Source organism: Carassius auratus, unplaced genomic scaffold (genome assembly GCF_003368295.1).
Source record: "Carassius auratus strain Wakin unplaced genomic scaffold, ASM336829v1 scaf_tig00003599, whole genome shotgun sequence".
In the NCBI taxonomy this organism is placed as follows: Eukaryota; Metazoa; Chordata; class Actinopteri; order Cypriniformes; family Cyprinidae; genus Carassius; species Carassius auratus.
Genome location: NW_020523534.1, coordinates 85,289 through 105,033, shown reverse-complemented (window position 1 = coordinate 105,033; position 19,745 = coordinate 85,289). Strand labels below are relative to the sequence as shown.

The 19,745-nt window shown below is 41.1% G+C and overlaps 1 long non-coding RNA gene across 1 annotated transcript; it reads left to right on the top strand.

Annotated features, from left to right (window-relative positions):
* Nucleotides 1-12,868: 12,868 nt before the first annotated feature.
* Nucleotides 12,869-14,017, top strand: LOC113070252 (uncharacterized). The gene is made up of 2 exons (XR_003279890.1): nucleotides 12,869-13,223; nucleotides 13,743-14,017. It is a non-coding gene; the product is annotated as an uncharacterized LOC113070252 (long non-coding RNA).
* Nucleotides 14,018-19,745: the final 5,728 nt, after the last annotated feature.

Genomic DNA, 19,745 nt, shown 5'->3' with positions numbered 1-19,745 from the left:
CTCAAATTCTTCGCAATTTAACATCGCAAAGGCCTATAGATTAGGCATACCAAATTTGGAGTTGATTTGAAGAAATCTCTAGGAGGAGTTCGTTAAAATACAACGCATGGAAATGGCAAAAATGACACAAAATTTGCTAATAATATTAAAAATAACCGACTTCCTGTTGGGTTTAGAATTTTGCTCCAAGAGTCTTTTTTGTAGGTATTGATGTGTTATATGTGTGTACCGATTTTCATACATGTACGTGAAATGTAGCTCGAGGCGCACACCGCTGAACGTGCATAGGTGGCGCTGTCGAGCCATTTTACCATGCCCACTTCTGAAACCCATATCAGACGTAAATTTTCGCCAGTTCGGAGGCGTGTGCAAAATTTGGTGACTTTTTGAGCATGTTTAGGCCCTCAAAAATGCGATTCATTTTGGAGAAGCGGAATAATAATAATAATTAAAGCTGCAAGCAGCGATGAACGGGCCCTCGCACCCGGGCTCACCGCAATCGTGTGGCTTTAGTAAAAAGGTGAAGGTGAGAAATATGCATTTCAAATCGTTAATATAAGTGGAATATGTCAATGTCATTTATATGTGCCAATTTTCCTGTTGCCAATAGGTGGTGCTATCATTATAATGGAATATTGGCCTTCAGATGTGTTCAGGCTAGGAGTCTTATCGAACATGTGAAGTTTGGGGAATATCGAACATTTCAAGCCTGAGTTACAACAACTTCTCTTGCTGTGGCGAGACATGAAATTTTGTCATGACGCCATGGACGCGCCCTTTAACAAAATCTAAAGATCTCCACAATTTAACATTGCAAAGACCTTTAGATTAGACTGACCAAAATAAAATGTTGATGTCATAAAATTTCTTGGAGTAGTTCTTTGCAGTGTAAAACATGACACTTCCTGTTGCCAGCAGGTGGTGCTATGACTATAACGTAATATGGGCATGTAGATCTGTTAAGGGCAGAAGTCTTATCTAACATGTGAAGTTTGGGGCAGATTGGACATTGTATGTCTGAGTTACAGCAACTTCCTTTTTCATGGCGAGACATCTAAATTTGTCAGGCCGCCATGGACACGCCCTTTAACGAAACCTCAAGATCTTCGCAATTTAACATCGCAAAGGGCTTAAGATTACACTGACCAAGATTGGTGTTGATCTGAATAAATCTCTAGGAGGAGTTCGTTAAAGTACAACCCCTGAAAATGGCAAAAACAGCGCCAATTTTGCAGAGAAAATTCTAAATAACCGACTTCCTGTTGGGATTCGGATTTCGTACCAAGAGACTTTTTTGTAGGTATTGGAGTGTTACATATGTGTACCGATTTTTGTACATGTACGTGGAACATAGCTCGAGGCACAGTCCGTTGAATGTGTATAGGTGGCGCTATTGAGCCGTTTTGCCACACCCGTTGGAATAATGGCCTTCAGATGTGTTCAGGCCAGGACTCTTATCACACATGTGAAGTTTGGGGAAGATCGGACATTTAATGCCTGAGTTATAACATCTTTTATTCACATGGCGAGACATCGAACTTCGCCATGGTGCCGTGGACACGCCTTTTAACGAAAACTCAAGATCTTCACAACTGAACATCGCACAGGCCTTTAGATTAGACTAACCACAAAAAAGACATTGATGTCAAAAAATTTCTAGGAGTAGTTCATCACAGCGTAAAATATGACACTTCCTGTTGCCAATAGGTGGCGCTATGATTATAACTGAATATGGGCATGTCAATCTGTTCAGTTCCAGAGTTTTATCAACCATGTGAAGTTTGGGGCAGATTGGATATTGTATGTCTGAGTTATAGCAACTTCATTTTTCATGGCGAATCATCGAAATTCGCCAGGCCGCCACTGACACGCCCTTTGACGAAAACTCAAAATCTTCGCAATTTAACATCGCAAAGGCCTTTAGATTAGGCATACCAAATTTGGTGTTGATCTGAATAAGTCTCTAGGAGGAGTTCGTTAAAATACAACTCATGGAAATGGCAAAAATGACACAAAATTTGCTCATATTATTAAAAATAACCGACTTCCTGTTGGGATTCGGATTTCGTACCAGGAGACTTTTTTGTAGCTATTGGTGTGTTACATATGTGTACCGATTTTCATACATGTACGTGAAACGTAGCTCGTGGCGCACACCGTTGAAAGTGTATAGGTGGCGCTGTCGAGCCATTTTGCCACACCCACTTCTGAAACCCATATCAGATGTAAATTTTCGCCGGTTCTGAGGTGTGTGCAAAGTTTCATGACTTTTTGAGTATGTTTAGGCCCTCAAAAATGTGATTCATTTTGGAGAAGAAGAATAATAATAATAATAATAAACGAAGCAATTCCAATAGGGTCCTCACACCATCGGTGCTCGGGCCCTAATAATAATTAAAGCTGCAAGCAGCGATGAACGGGCCCTCGCACCCGGGCTCAACGCCATCGTGTGGCTTTAGTAAAAAGGTGAACGTTGAGAAATATGCATTTAAACTCATAAATATAAGTGCAATATATCAAAGTTTATTCCATATGTGTGCCAATCTTCCTTTTGCCAGCAGGTGGCGCTATCGTTATAATGGAATATTGGCCTTCAGATGTGTTCAAGCCAGGACCCTTATCACACATGTGAAGTTTGGGCAAGATCGGACATTTTATCCCTGAGTTATAACATCTTTTATTCCCATGGCGAGACATCGAACTTCGTCATGGCGACATGGACATGCCTTTTAACAAAAACTCAAGATCTTCACAACTAAACATCACACAGGTCTTTAGATTAGACTGACCACAAAAAAGACATTGATGTCATAAAATTTCTAGGAGTAGTTTGTCACAGTGTAAAATATGTCACTTCCAGTTGCCAATAGGTGGCGCTATGACTATAACTGAATATTGGCATGTAGATCTGTTCAGGTGTAGAGTCTTATCAAAAATGTGAAGTTTGGGGCGGATTGGACATTGTATGTGTGAGTTATAGCACCATCATTTTTCATGGCGAATCATCGAAATTTGTCAGGCCGCCATGGACACGAACTTTAACGAAACCTCAATTCCTTCGCAATTTCACATGGCAAAGGGCTTTAGATTACACTGACCAAGTTTGGTGTTGATCTGAATAAATCTCTAGGAGGAGTTCGTTAAAATACAACCCCTGAAAATGACAAAAACAACACCAATTATGCAGGGAAAATTAAAAATAACCGACTTCCTGTTGGGATTCGGGTTTCGTACCAAGAGACTTTTTTGTAGCTATTGGTGTGTTACATATGTTTACCGATTTTCGTACATGTATATGACATGTAGCTCGAGGCGCACTCCATTGAAAATGTATAGGTGGCGCTATCGAGCCATTTTGCCACAACCAATGGAATATTAGCCTCCAGATGTGTTCAGGTCAGTACTCTTTTCAAACATTTGAAGTTTGGGCAAGATCTGATATTTGATGACTGAGTTACAACAACTTCTACTCCCATGGCGAGACATCGAACTTTGACATGGCGCCATGGACACGCCCTTTAACGAAAACTCAAGATCTTCTCAATTTAACATCGTACAGGCCTTTAGATTAGACTGACGACAAAAAAGACATTGATGTCAAAAATTTCTAGGAGTAGTTTGTCGCAGTGTAAAATATGTCACTTCCTGTTGCCAATAGGTGGCGCTATGACTATAACTGAATATGGTCATGTCAAACCGTTCAGGACAGGAGTCTCATCAAACATATGAAGTTTGGGGCAGATTGGTCATTGTATGTCTGAGTTATAGCAACTTCCTGTTTCATGGCGAATCATCGAAATTCGCCAGGCCGCCACACACAGGCCATTCAACGAAAACTCAAAAGCTTCGCAATTTAACATCGCAAAGGCCTTTAGATTAGGCATACCAAATTTGGTGTTGATCTGAATTAATCTCTAGGAGGAGTTCGTTAAAATACAACGCATGGAAATGACAAAAATGACACAAAATTTGCTCATAATATTAGAAATAACCGACTTCCTGTCTGGTTTCCGATTTTGCTCCAAGAGACTTTTTTGTAGGTATTGGAGAGTTACATGTGTATACCGATTTTCATACATGTACATGAAACGTAGCTCGAGGCGCACACCGTTGAACGTGTATAGGTGGCGCTGTTGAGCCATTTTGCCACACCCACTTCTGAAACCCATATCAGATGTAAATTTTCGCCAGTTCTGAGGTGTGTGCAAAGTTTCATGACTTTTCGAGCATGTTTAGGCCCTCAAAAATGCGATTCATCTTAGAGAAGAAGAATAATAATAATAATAATAATAAACGGAGCAATTCCAAGAGGGTCCTCACACCATCGGTGCTCGGGCCCTAATAATAATAAACGGAGCAATTCCAAGAGGGTCCTCACACCATCGGTGCTCGGGCCCTAATTAAAGCTGCAAGCAGCGATGAACGGGCCCTCGCACCCGGGCTCACCGGCAGCGAGTGGCTTTAGTTAATAGGTGAATGGTGAGAAATATGCGTTTAAACTCATAAATATAAGTAGAATATATCAATGTTTATTCCATATATGTGCCAATCTTCCTGTTGCCAGCAGGTGGCGCTATCATTATAATGGAATATTGGCCTTCAGATGTGTTCAGGGCAGGACTTTTATCGAACATGTGAGGTTTGGGGAGGATTGGACATTTTATGCCTGAGTTACAACAACATCCTATTTCATGGCGAAACAATGAAATTTGTCAGGCCGCCATGGACACGCCCTTTAACGAAACCTCAAGATCTTCGCAATTTAAGATCGCAAAAGGCTTTAGATTACACTGACCAAGTTTGGTGTTGATCTGAATAAATATCTAGGAGGAGTTCGTTAAAGTACAACCCCTGAAAATGGCCAAAACAACACTAATTTTGCATAGAAAATTCCAAATAACTGACTTCCTGTTGGGATTCGGACTTCGTACCAAGATACTTTTTCATAGATATTGGTGTGTTACATGTGTGTACCGATTTTTGTACATGTAGGTGAAACATAGCTCAAGGCGCACTCCGTTTAAAGTGTATACGCACTCCGTTGAAAGTGTATAGGTGGCGCTATTGAGCCATTTTGCCACACTCGATGGAATATTGGCCTTCAGATCTGTCCAGGCCAGGACCCTTATCACACAAGTGAAGTTTGGGCAAGATCGGACATTTTATGCCTGAGTTATAACATCTTTTATTCCCATGGCGAGACATTGAACTTCATCACGGCGCCATGGACACACCTTTTAACAAAAACTCAAGATCTTCACAACTAAACATCGCACAGGCCTTTAGATTAGACTGGCCACAAAAAAGACATTGATGTCATAAAATTTCTAGGAGTAGTTCGTCGCAGCGTAAAATGTCACTTCCTGTTGCCAATAGGTGGCGCTATGACTATAACTGAATATGGGCATGTCAATCTGTTCAGGTTCGGAGTCTCATCAAACATGTGAAGTTTGGGGCAGATTGGTCATTGTATGTGTGAGTTATAGAAACTTCATTTTTCATGGCGAATCATCGAAATTCGCCAGGCCGCCACGGACACGCCCTTCAACGAAAACTCAAGATCTTCGCAATTTAACATCGCAAAGGCCTTTAGATTAGGCATACCAAATTTGGTGTTGATTTGAATAACTCTTTAGAAGGAGTTCGTTAAAATACAACACATGGAAATGACCAAAATTACACAAAATATGCTCATAATATTAAAAATAACCGACTTCCTGTTGGGTTTAGAATTTCGCTCCAAGAGTCTTTTTTGTAGGTATTGGTGTGTTACATATGTGTGTACCAATTTTTGTACATGTACGTGAAACATAGCTGGAAGGCTGTTGATTTTCTTGGTATAGGTGGCGCTGTCGAGCCATTTTGCCACACCCTCTTCTGAATCCTATATCAGACGAAAATTTTCACCAGGTTTGACGAGTGTGCAAAGTTTCATGACTTTTTGAGCATGTTAAAGCCCTCAAAAATGCGATTCATTCGGGAGAAGAAGAAGAAGAATAATAATAATAAAAAACAAAGCAGATACAAGAGGGTCCTCGCACCTCGGTGCTCGGGCCCTAATAATAATAATAAACGGAGCAATTCCAAGAGGGTCCTCACACCATCGGTGCTCGGGCCCTAATTAAAGCTGCAAGCAGCGATGAACGGGCCCTCGCACCCGGGCTCACCGGCAGCGAGTGGCTTCAGTAAATAGGTGAACGGTGAGAAACATTCATTTAAACTCATAAATATAAGTGGAATATATCAAAGTTTACTCCATATATGTGCCAATCTTCCTGTTACCAGCAGGTGGCGCTATGACTATAACTAAATTTGGTCATGGGGAAGTCGTGGCCTAATGGTTAGAGGATTGGACTCCCAATCGAAGGGTTGTGAGCTCTAGTCTCGGGCCGGACGGAATTGTGGGTGGGACTAGTGCATGAAGAGCTCTCTCTCCACCTTCAATACCACGACTTAGGTGCCCTTGAGCAAGGCATCGAACCCCCAACTGCTCCCCGGGCGCCGCAGCATAAATGGCTGCCCACTGCTCCGGGTGTGTGCTCACAGTGTGTGTGTGTGTGTGTGTGTTCACTGCTCTGTGTGTGTGCATTTCGGATGGGTTAAAAGCAGAGTACAAATTCTGAGTATGGGTGACCATACTTGGCTGAATGTCACTTTCACTTTTTCACTTTCACTTCACGTTATTTGTTCAGGACAGAACACCTATCACACGTGTGAAGTTTGGGGAAGATTGGACATTGCTTGCCTTTTTTACAGCAACTTCCTTTTTCACTGCCTTAGTAGAATGCTTTAACACTTAGCTAAGTGTTGCTAGCATGTTTTATAATGTTTCTAGCTTTTGTTTCTAGCATCTTTCGTTATGTTTCTAGCATGCTGCCAGCTTATTTAACACTTTTTGACACTTTTTAATTTGTTCCTAGGAGTCCACAACAGTGTTAACCTTGTCACTTCCTGTTACCAGCAGGTGGCGCTATGACTAAAACTGAATTTGGTCATGGGTGTTTGTTCAGAACAGAACACCTATCACACGTGTGAAGTTCGGGGAAGATCGGACATTGCTTGCCTTTTTTACAGCAACTTCCTTTTTCAATACATTATTAGCATGCTTTAGCACTCAGCTAAGTGTTGCTAGCTTGTATTAGTATGTATCTAGTATGTTGCCAGCCTATTTAACACTTGTTTACACTTTAATATGTTCCTAGGAGTCTGTAACAGTGTTAACCATGTCACTTCCTGTTACCAGCAGGTGGCGCTATGACTATAACTGAATTTTTCATGGGTGTTTGTTCAGGACAGAACACCTATCACGTGTGAAGTTTGGGGAAGATCGGACATTGCTTGCCTGAGTTACAGCAACTTCCTTTTTCACTACATTAGTAGCGTGCTTTAGCACTTAGCTAATTCTTGCTAGCATGTATTAGTATGTATCTAGTATGTTGCCAGCCTATTTAACACTTGTTGATGCTTTTTAATATGTTCCTAGAAGTCCATAACAGTGTTAACCTTCTGAAACCTATATCAGATGTAAATTTTCGCCAGTCCTGATGCGTGTGCAAAGTTTCGTGAGTTTTGGAGCATGTTTAGGCCCTCAAAAATGCGACTCATGACGGAGAAGAAGAAGAAGAAGAAGCGGAAGAAGAATAATAATAATTAAAGCTGCAAGCAGCGATGAACGGGCCCTCGCACCCGGGCTCACCGCCATCGTGTTGCTTTAGTAAAAAGGTGAACGTTGAGAAATATGCATTTAATGTCCTAAATATAAGTGGAATATATCAAAGTATATCCCATATATGTGCCAATCTTACCGTTGCCAGCAGGTGGTGCTGTCATTATAATGGAATATTGGTCTTCAGATGTGTTCAGGCCAGGACTCTTATCGAACATGTGAAGTTTGGGGAAGATTGAACATTTTATGCTTGAGTTACAACAACTTCTCTTGCTGTGGCAAGACATCAAATTTTGTCATGGCGCCATGGAAACGGCCTTTAACAAAAACTCAAGATCTCCAAAAGTTAACATTGCACAGGCCTTTAGATTAGACTGACCACAAAATATATGTTAATCTCAAAAAAATTATAGGAGTAGTTTGTCGCAGCGTAAAACATGTCACTTCCTGTTGCCAATAGGTGGCGCTATGACTATAACTGAATGTGGGCATGTAGATCTGTTAAGGGCAGAAGTTTTATCTAACATGTGAAGTTTGGGGCAGATTGGACATTGTATGTCTGAGTTACAGCAGCTTCCTTTTTCATGGCGAAACATCGAAATTTGTCAGGCCACCATGGACACGCCCTTTAACGAAATCTAAAGATCTTCGCAATTTAACATCGCAAAGGGCTTAAGATTACACTGACCAGGTTTGGTGTTGATCTGAATAAATCTCTAGGAGGAGTTCGTTAAAGTACAACCCCTGAAAATGGCAAAAACAACGCCAATATTGCAGAGAAAATTCTAAATAACCGACTTCCTGTTGGGATTCGGATTTCGTACCAAGAGACTTTTTTTTAGGTATTGCTGTGTTACATGTGTATACCGATTTTTGTACATGTACGTGAAACATAGCTCGAGGCGCACTCTGTTGAAAGTGTATAGGTGGCGCTATCGAGCCATTTTGCCACACCTGATGGAATTTTGGCCTTCAGATGTGTTCAGGCCAGGACTCTTATCACACATGTGAAGTTTGGGGAAGATCGGACATTTTATGCCTGAGTTATAACATATTTTATTCCCATGGCGAGACATCGAACTTCGTGACGGCGCCATGGACACGCCTTTTAACGAAAACTCAAGATCTTCACAACTTAACATCGCACAGGGCTTTAGATTAGACTGACCACAAAAAATACATTGATGTCATAAAATTTCTAGGAGTAGTTAATCGCAGTGTAAAATATGTCACTTCCTGTTGCCAATAGGTGGCGCTATGACTATAACTGAATATGGGCATGTCAATCTGTTCAGGTCAGGAGTCTCATCAAACATGTGAAGTTTGGGGCAGATTGGTCATTGTATGTCTGAGTCATAGCAACTTCCTGTTTCATGGCGAATCATCGAAATTCGCCAGGCCGCCACGGACACGCCCATTAACGAAAACTCAAAAGCTTCGCAATTTAACATCGCAAAGGCCTTCAGATTAGGCATACCAAATTTGGTGTTGATCTGAATGAATCTCTAGGAGGAGTTCGTTAAAATACAACGCATGGAAATGACAAAAATTTCACCTCGGTGCTCGGGCCCTAATAAATGGAGCAATTCCTATAGGGTCCTCGCACTGCAGTGCTCGGGCCCTAATAAAAGCTGCAAGCAGCGATGAACGGGCCCTCGCACCCGGGCTCACCACCACCCGATGCCCATAGGAGGAACCGTGAACGTTGGTCCATATGCTTATAAAATAGTAAATATTTTTGCCACATTTCCTGCTGCAAACAGGTGGCTGTTATTAAGCCTCTCATAAAAAAAAAACACAAATTGACACCAAAGAAATAGTTAATTATAGACCAATCTTGAATCTCCCTTTTCTGTCCAAGATACTAGAAAAGGTAGTATCCTTACAATTATATTCCTTCTTAGAGAAAAATGGTATCTATGAGGATTTCCAGTCAGGATTTAGACCATATCATAGTACTGAGACTGCTCTCCTTAGTTACAAATGACCTGCTCTGTCCTCTGATCGTGGTTGTATCTCTCTATTAGTGCCATTGGATCTTACTGCTGCGTTCGACACTATTGACCACAACATTCTTTTGCATAGACTAGAACACTTTGTTGGCATTAATGGCAGTGCATTAGCATGGTTTAAATCTTATATGACTGCCATCAATTCGTAGCACTGAATGAAGAGGTATCATATCAATCACAAGTGTAGTATGGAGTACGTCAAGGCTCAGTACTAGGGCCTCTACTCTTCATTTTTTACATGTTACCCTTGGGAAATATCATCAGGAAACATGATGTTAGCTTTCACTGTAATGCTGATGATACTCAGCTCTATATTTCTTCGTGACATGGTGAAACACACCAATTTAAAAAACTATTGGAATGCATAGTTGATAAAACACTGTATGACGAGTAATTTCTTACTTATAAATCCTGAAAAAAAAACAGAGGTGTTAATTATAGAACCTAAAAACTCTGCATGTAATAACCTAGATTTGATAGCTGCTCTGTCAATTCTTTGTCATCGGTTAGGAACCTAGGTATGTTATTTGATAGCAATCTTTCCTTTGAAAGCCACGTTTCTAGCATTTGTAAAACAGAATTTTTCCATTTCAAAAATATATCTAAATTATGTCCTATGTCAAATGCAGAAATGTTAATCCATGCATTTATGACCTCTAGGTTAGATTATTGTAATGCTTTATTCAGTGGTTGTTCTGCACACTTAGTAAACAAACTGCAGCTAGTCCAAAATGCAGCAGCTAGAGTTCTTACTAGAACCAGGAACTATGACCATATTAGCCCAGCCCTGTCAACACTGCACTGGCTCCCTATCAAACATTGTATAGATTTTAAAATATTGCTTATTACTTATAAAGCCCTGAATGGTTTAGCACCTCAGTATTTGAATGAGCTCTTGTTACATTATAATCCTCCACATCCACTGTGTTCTCAAAACTCAGGCAATTTGATAATACCTAGAACATCAAAATCAACTGCGGGCGGCAGATCCTTTTCCTATTTGGTGCCTAAACTCTGGAATAACCTGCCTAACATTGTTCTGGAGGCAGACACAGTCTTGCAGTTTAAATTTAGATTAAAGATCTCTTTAACCTGGTTCACACATAACACACTAATATGCTTCTAGTATCCAAATCCGTTAAAGGATTTTTAGGCTGCATTAATTAGGTGAACCGGAGACACACCCGTAACACACCTTATGTCCTTGCTACATCATTAGAAAAATGGCATCTACGCTAATACTACTGTTTCTCTCTTATTCCGAGGTCACCATAGCCACCAGATCCAGTCTGTATCCAGATCAGAGGGTCACTGCAGTCACCCGGATCCAGTACATATCCAGACCAGATGGTGGATCAGCACCTAGAAAGTGTCTCTACAGCTCTGAAAGACGGCGGAGACCAGGACAACTAGAGCCCCAGATACAGATCCCCTGTTATGACCTTGTCTCAGACGACCACCAGGACAAGACCACAGGAAACAGATGATTCTTCTGCACAATCTGACTTTGCTGAAGCTTGGAATTGAACTGCTGGTTTCCTCTGGTCAGAGGAGAACTGGCCCCCAACTGAGCCTTGTTCTCCCAAGTTTTTTTCTCCATTTTGTCACCGATGGAGTTTTGGTTCTTTGCCGCTGTTGCCTCTGGCTTGCTTAGTTGGGGTCACTTCATTTAAAGCGATATCGTTGACATGATTGCAAATAATTGCACAGACACTATTTAAACTGAACAGAGATGACATCACTGAATTCAGTGATGAACTGCCTTTAACTGTCATTTTGCATTATTGACACACTGTTTTCCTAATGAATGTTGTTCAGTTGCTTTGACGCAATGTATTTTGTTTAAAGTCAAGTCACCTTTATTTATATAGCGCTTTAATCAAAATACATATCGACTATACATTCCATTAGTTTTTCAAATTGGTGTGTTTCACCGGGCCGCAAAGAAATATAGAGCTGAACAACAGTGAAAGCTAACACCATGTTTCCTGATGATATCTCCCAGGGGTAACATATAAAATGCGAAGAGTAGTGTAACTAAGGAGAGCAGTCTCAGTACTATGATATGGTCTAAATCCTGACTGGAAATCCTCACATATACCATTTTTCTCTAAGAAGGAATATAATTGTGAGGAAACCACCTTTTCTAGTATCTTGGACAGAAAAGGGAGATTCGTGATTGGTCTATAATTAACTAGTTCTTTGGGGTCATGTTGTGTTTTTTTGATGAGAGGCTTAATAACAGCCAGTTTGAAGGTTTTGGGGACATATCCTAATGACGATGAGGAATTAATAATAGTCCGAAGAGGATCTTTGACTTTTTGAGGCACCATTTTAGGAGCTTAGGTGGTATAGGGTCTAACTTACATGTTGTTGGTTTAGATGATTTAACACGTTTATACAATTCTTCCTCTCCTATAGTAGAGAATGAGTGGAACTGTTCCTCAGGGAGTCTATAGTGCACTGTCTGATGCGATACTGTAGCTGACGGCTGAATGGATGCAATTTTATCTTTAATAGTATCGATTTTTGAAGTAAAGTAGTTCATAAAGTCATTACTGCTGTAGTGTTGGGAAATGTCAACACTTGTTGAGGCTTTATTTTTCGTTATTATTGAATAAATACCTGGGGTTATGTTTGTTTTCTTCTAAAAGAGAAGAAAAGTAATCGGATCTAGCAGTTTTTAATGCTTTTCTGTAGGATAGGTTACTTTCCCGCCAAGCAATATGAAATACCTCTAGTTTTGTTTTCCTCCAGCTGCGCTAGCACTATTTAAATAAAGGTGACTTGACTTGACTCTGAGTAAATTTAAAATTAGCTCATTTTATTTGAGTAGTACTCCTTCCATCTCTGCTGACATAATCCATTTATCTAAAAAAAAAGTCATCTTTTAGAAACTACTGTAATGGAAATTCAATAGTGAATTATTTTCCTTATTATTATTATTATTATTTTACTTTTAAATTCAATATTTTTCTTATATTGGAGGAATTGCAGAAAATATTTGCTATGGTCTCCTATTTATGGATCAGTTCAACCTACTGTAGTTTACTACTTAGCTGTTTTGCTTATAATGCCATCTGAATGTATCTTATTATTCATTGAACCATATGCAAGCAGTAACTGTATCTTGTCCTTTCAGGATTTATTATTATTATTATTATTATTATTATTATTGTTATTATTGTTAATGATGACTGGTTCTTGTTAAACCTATAAAACATAAAGTCACCAAATTTGAACTGATTTGTTAATATATTCTATTTATATGCTTCTTGTTATGGTTTTATTCATGACTTTAAAGTTTACATTGATATTAGTATAATGACATGTAGCAATGTGACAAAACGTTTCAATTTTTTTTAACCACAGACAGTAGAGTTGTCATCCACTGTATGTACACTAGATGCACATATTGTTTCCTTAACCTATTTTGTTCTCAGATTCCATGAGTTTTGCATACGTGGGTGGTGCATTGTGGGTAAGAAGCAGATGTGTCCATACTGCAAAGAAAAAGTTGACCTTAAAAGGATGTTCAGTAACCCGTATCCTTCATCGTTTCCGTAAATTGAACTTTATTGTATAATTCATCTCAGACCTTTTGTGCTAAATACATGGAAGATACAGTAGATAAAGTATATTTATAAATGCTTTTTACATCATTTGTATTGTATATAGAGTCTGTTGCATGTAAACATAATTCCTGTAATGCTTAAAGCAAAAAAAGAAAAACACATTGGCTAATTTTAGTTTTTGCCCCCTATTCAATTTTAGTATTGTGTGTTATGTCATACTATGCCTAGATGTGTCACAATAGAGAACGCTTTGGTTACTTAACCTCGGTTCCTTGACATAATGCTCATTCCCTTATCTCAGGAAACCGAGGTTACTTTAAGTAACCGAAGCATTCCCTTTCGAATGTTCACTCTCGTTATTTACAGGAACGAATCCAAAGAATACCCACATGAGAGGTTAGACATAAATATATATATATATATATATATATATATATATATATATATATATATATATATATATATATAGCACCTTAACAAAATCTCTAGATGGGAGAGACCCCATGTCATGTATGGACAGCTACTGGACTGGCTGCGCTACCTTGTGGCCTGGCAGCCTATTATCATTGGATTGGTACAAGGCATCAATTACATTCTAGGTTTGGAGTAATGTGACCCAGCATAGAGGGACTAGCATGGTTTACTCAATCTGCAGCGAATACCATCTTTGGTTTCACTGAAACAGGGACACTCTTTCAAAGACTGACTCTAATGTTGTGGTAATATATCTTTAAATTAAATTCTATGTGTAGTCTGAAGTTGGATTTTTTTTGTTGCCTTTTTTTGTCAGAAATGTATGGACTACTTGAAGTTTGAATCTTTAGTTATACATCAGTGGCCTAATTTATAAATGTTCCATACTGTACATCCCATACAGGATTTGAAAGTTGTGTGCACAATTTTCCCACATTTGGTTTTATAAAAATGAAAAACAAAAATAGCATAAGTGTTTTCACTATGCACATAAACTATGCACATGTTCTCTTTTACTATTGTGAGCTAAGTAATGAAATAATTATTTTAAAATTTTTATTTCATACATTTAGATTGAATATTATGCCACTCTTATGAATGGAGTTCAAGTTTATAAAGCACATTCAAAACAGCCACAGGCCGACCAAAGTGCTGTACAAGTTAGAATTAAAAAAAATATATTAAGTACTCTAATAGTAGAAAAACTGTTAAAGCAAAACACACTTCTAAAGTACACTAATAATAGCAACACAATTAAAACAGAACACTCTTATAGGTTAAAAGCAACAGAGAATAAGTTTTGAGACAAAGTGGAAACCAATCTAATATAGAGTGGCAGCTTGTTCCACAGTGCCGGGCCGTACACTTCAAAGGCTCGGTTACCCCTTGATTTTAGCCAAATTTTGGGTATCTGAAGGAGAAACTTATCTTTGGATCTAAGGCCTCTGGTGGAAGAGTAGGGATGAAGTAGATTGGACAAATAAGAAGGTGCAAAATAATTTAATGATTTAAATACCAGCAATTAAATTTTAAACTAAATTCTAAAATTAATCTGAATCCAGTGAAGGGATCTCAGAAGGGGGTGGCATGATCAGATTTCCTCTTTCCCTTCAGGAATCTCGCCACAGCACCTGTAAGCGTGCCATTTGGGATTTAGATATACCAAAGTACAGAGAATTGCTATTATCCTTGAATTCTAGTCAAAAACACTGACTTCTGTTTTGTCGGGGTTCAGAAAAAGAACATTTTTGGCAAGCCAAGCTTTCACAACCTCAAGGCATGCTGTTAGGTTGCCTAGAGAACTCTTATTTTTACTAGACCCAGGCATATAGATTTGCATATCATGGGCATAGCAAAGAAATTAAACATTATGTTTCAAAAAATGGAACCCAAAGGGGAGAAGCTGGAAGGAAAAAGGACAGGAGCTAAAACGGACCCTTGAGGCACACCACAGGACAGATTGCTAAGAGAAGAAGAGAAAACATCCTATTTTTACAGAGAAAAGTCTATTGGTTAGGGAATAATAAAAAAAAATTGAAACTGCCCCCCCCCCCAACCCAATACAATGCTACAGCCGAGAGACAAGGACTGAATAATCTACAGTATCAAAAGCAGAGGACAGGTCTACATTACTAAAATGAAAGGGTCCCCTGAATCTCTTGCCATACAAATATCATTGAGAACTTTTACAAGAGCAGTTTCTATGTTGTGAAGTGACTTAAACTCTGAGTGAAACTTCTCAAGAATATGATTCTCAGTCAGGAAGGTCTCTGAAGCTGTAAAAAAAAAAAAAATTCCAATAACTTTTAAATAAATGGCAAAATGGAATTCGAATGAAATTTTGACAAAATGGAGGCACTAAGTGAGGGTTTCTTTAGCACAGATGTAACCGTGGCAATTTTCAGCTCCTTCTAACAAAGATTTGTTAAATAGTGAAACTAGCCCAGGACCAACAGTGTCAAATAATTATCTCAAATAGTAAGGATGTATAGTGTCATACGAACTAAAGGAGGGTTTGAGTTTAAGGGTCGGTCACAACATGACGATTCGAAGAACACCAAACAGTACATATATATAACAGATAGAAACACGAAGGTATCTTTAAATGCAGAATTACACACATTAAAGATTAACACACACTGCTAAATTGCAGATAGTCCCGATTTATATGGGAAACATCTAATGTACCAAAAAGGAATACGTAATACATTTATAAAACATAAAAACAAAAAGGTAAGTTTAGAATGCATAAGGAAAGGAAACCAGTGATTTGGCTTCTCTCCTGTCCTGTTGTCCAGGGTGGTCATAAAGTTTTACGACCTGCAGGGGTGGGGGTTGCAGAAACATGGCTCTCTTTGAGAAAGTTAAAGTGAGGAGAGACATTTCCTAAAGTATAATCAGGAATTTGGTTGGGGGTTTTCATTTCTCCTTTGAGGCTTGCATGGGTATCGTAAATTAATTTAAGTCCAGCCAGGCTGGCGCCAGGCCAGGCAATTAGTGCAAAATGGGTTTCATTTTTTTATGCCTGAATTTAACCCATGAATCGATGGGTTATCCGTTACACCTTCCCCCTTTACGTCAGATGAAGTCCCTGTGTGGACATCATCGGACGGAAATCATCAGGATGGGCAGATGACAGGTGAATTGTGATGGTCATGTAGCAGGTGGGTCATGATGGCAGGTGGTTCCTGAAGCCGACGATTCAGCTTGATGAGGTTTCGGTGTTGTCTTTGACTTGGCACCCCCTTTCCGGGGATTCCATCGGAGACCTCCAGCCACAGTTGTCGTGAGTTTGGCTGTAGAGGTTTGCATCCGTTGAGTATCCTGTATAGGATGAAGGTCACGCCAAGAGTCAGGGCGGGACCAATGACGGTGGAGATGCACCGTGCAGTGTCGGGAGCAGTCCAGACTTGGACCGCAGATGACGGGTTCAGAACGGGCTGTCGAGGCTGTGCTTGGAGGGCTGTGTCGACAGGAGTAATGTCAATGTGTTGGGTGGTACCTTTCAGTACTTGGTCAAGCAGGTTGGCATGGGTGGCGGTGTCATGCTGGTCGTACACACAGGAGTGTTGACGAGCCATCTGTTACCCACAATCTCTGCTTGCGTTTCTGTGACTTGTGTACGAGGCTTGGCTTCGGCAGGGCAGCGCATATCGCTGACCCAGGGTTGCAGCTCGCAGATTCCTTCAGAGTTGTGTCTGAGGAAGGGTTTGCTAAGGCAGAGATAATGAATGTCTTTGGACAAAGCACACATGTGCATGTTTGGGGCCAGGTACAGCTGTGTGTCGCTGTCGTGGTAGGCCACCACATTTGGAATGTGTGTTTTGGTGTGGGTGTTGCTTTTCCACATCCTGACACTGACAATGTCTTTAGGTCTGTAGACTTGGCTTGACTCGCTGATGGGTTGGTTCAGGAGCACGTTCACTTCTCTCTGTTTGGGGTTGACGTGCAGTAGGAAGGCGCTATCCAGAGAGTTGGCCAGGTGTATGTGTAGCAGGTCAGCTGGCATGGTGATGGGGTAAGCCAGCACAGTTAACACAAGGCTTAAGGGTATCATGTATGGTGGGGTTTTACTCGTGGTTAGGCTGTCGTTGGAGGAGCTAACCTCCCACAGCATGTCTGTTGTTAACGCTGTAAACAGCTGAGTCTGGGTAACGTCCTTCTGGAAGACAGTAAACAGTGGTTTCAAGGAGTTTACGGTCTGGTTCGCTGCATTGACACTGGACATAACAATGTTAAACATTCTGGCGGCAGCAGCGGCTCTAAGCAAAGCTCCCGGGAACTGTTTGGAGCGGTGGTGGTGTCCACTTAACTCCATTTGTGTAACAGTCACTTTCTCATGTTGGCTGAACATGTGTTTGACATCGGCCTCAGTGTGAGTGAGGGAGTCCTCTCTCCATCGGAACCTTGTACAGCTGTATTCGGTTACAGTGCTTGGGTAGTGTGCCCTGTCATCGGTAGTCAGGAGTCTCAGCGGTTTTCTCGGTGGCAGCTGTCCTCTCTTTGGCTGACAGCACGGCACGGCAAACCACAGCAGCATCCTGGTACAGATAATAGGGAGAGAGAGAGAGAAAGGGGAGAAAGAAACAAACGAGGGCTGTCTTTGGTTGGACAGGGCAGCCTCTTTGCTTAGTGGGTGGCGACTGGGTTTAGCTCGCCCTCGCCCATGTTTTGCCACATCTTGCTGCTGGCATGACACTTGCTTCAGTGTTTTGTCAGTGAATCTGGTGCTGCGTGGTGCAGCACATGCTGCGTCATGGAAATATATTGGCATTATCCCCCTTTTGCTCCATGGCATTACAAGCCCTGGCATTGTGATGTCAGACGGTGCACAACCCACAATATTGTTCTGGGCACGCAGCATGGTTTGTGTATCATGCAGTGGTATGGGGCTTTGGTTGTCAGTGACTGTAGACTGGTTGCCAGGGTGGATGGAGGGGTCTGAGAGGTGGTAAAGCAAAGTCATTATTGAGGTTTCAGAAGCCCGCATATCCGCTATGTTGGTCTGTGTAGACAACGGAGCCAGCGTAAGCGATTCTGATGTAGGCAGTTTAGCTAGTAAAGTTCTTATGCTGCGTGTAATCGCTTCAACCTTGAATGTGGGTGGGTGGGTTGGGAGTGACCACAGAATGTTGTTTAGTGTGCCAGTTTTGGCAAGGGTGTCAGTGTGATTTTTAAAGTCCTTGTCTAGACTTGGTAACTTCGAGTGTCCTTTTACCTTCTTCCAGTACACGATCACATTGTGTGTTTTTGTGATGTTATCACATTGCTGGAACAGGTGTTGGTGTTTGACATGCTTGTTGTTTGCAAATGTGAGTCCGAGTTCCACACATTCAGGTGAGGATTGGAAGAAACCCAGCGTGTGGTGTAAGGTTTGACCACATTGCAGGTTGAGCCGAACAGCGACCCCTTTGGTGTAAGCTGGTACCACCGTACGCTGTTTGTTGACTGAGGTACAGGGGCTTGAACTTGGGCCTGTCGTTAGGGCGTTGTACTCATGGCTGGCTGCTGGGGTTCCCGTGACCTCTGTGACCTGACCGTCTGGCTCTTTGGGAGTTCCCGTGACCTCTGCGACCTGACAGTCTGGCTCTAGCAACCTGTGTGGCTGGAGAGAAAAAGGTTCTCGAACTTGAGCAAAGTCTTTTAGCTGTTTGAAGTTCAGAAAAGGGTCAAAGTGTTCTAGCAGGTCTTTGTCGATGAGCAATGTATGAGTGTTCATTGGTGGGACATACATGGGATGTATTAGACTCATCGGAACGATTGTCAGGTGAATGGAAACAACCTGTTCAAACTGGATGTCATTCTGTCTGTACACCTGTACATTCAGTTCATAAGTTTGAGGTGTAAGAGTTCGATCTTGTCTCTTAGCTTCAAATTGGAGTCTTTTGAAAGGTGAGATGAGATCACCGTCAGGTTTAATCCTGTGTCGATCAGGTCTTCCCTGTTGACTCCTTTTCGGCCCACCCCCTTTTTGACAAGGCTGCCCAGGAATGTTGGCATCAGGGCAGGTGTGACGATCGGTGGGTGGTGAGGACCGGTCTTGTGTAGCTCGCTGCGAAGGCAGGTAGTCAAAACAACATTTTCTGGTACCTTGTGTTTGTGGTACTTGGTGTGAGGACCTGTGCTGTCTCGTTCAGGGTGTGTAGCTGTTGACTGTGGAGCTTGGGTGTTGTTGTCACTTTGTGCTGTAACAGTTAGCTCTGTGGTCTGTAGATGATGGGCAGTGTTCTGGGTGCTTGACTCATCTTCCTTGCGAGTTTTCATGTGAAGAAGATCTTTCAGCACCCTCAGGATCTCTGCTGTCTCAGACGTGGCTGCACTGTGTTGCCCTCTGCTGGCTTGGAACGGTATTGACTCTCTGTAAAAATGTCTGTGACGGTGGTGTTGTAGGGCGCCATCTAGGGTTAACTCCAAGCAGTGCTCAGAGACAGAGACTTTGGGTTTTTTTACAGTCTTTTCACAAATAGTCTTTTGCTTGGTGCAAGCTTTGTGGGCTAGGTTCCGTAACTCTTGTGTAGT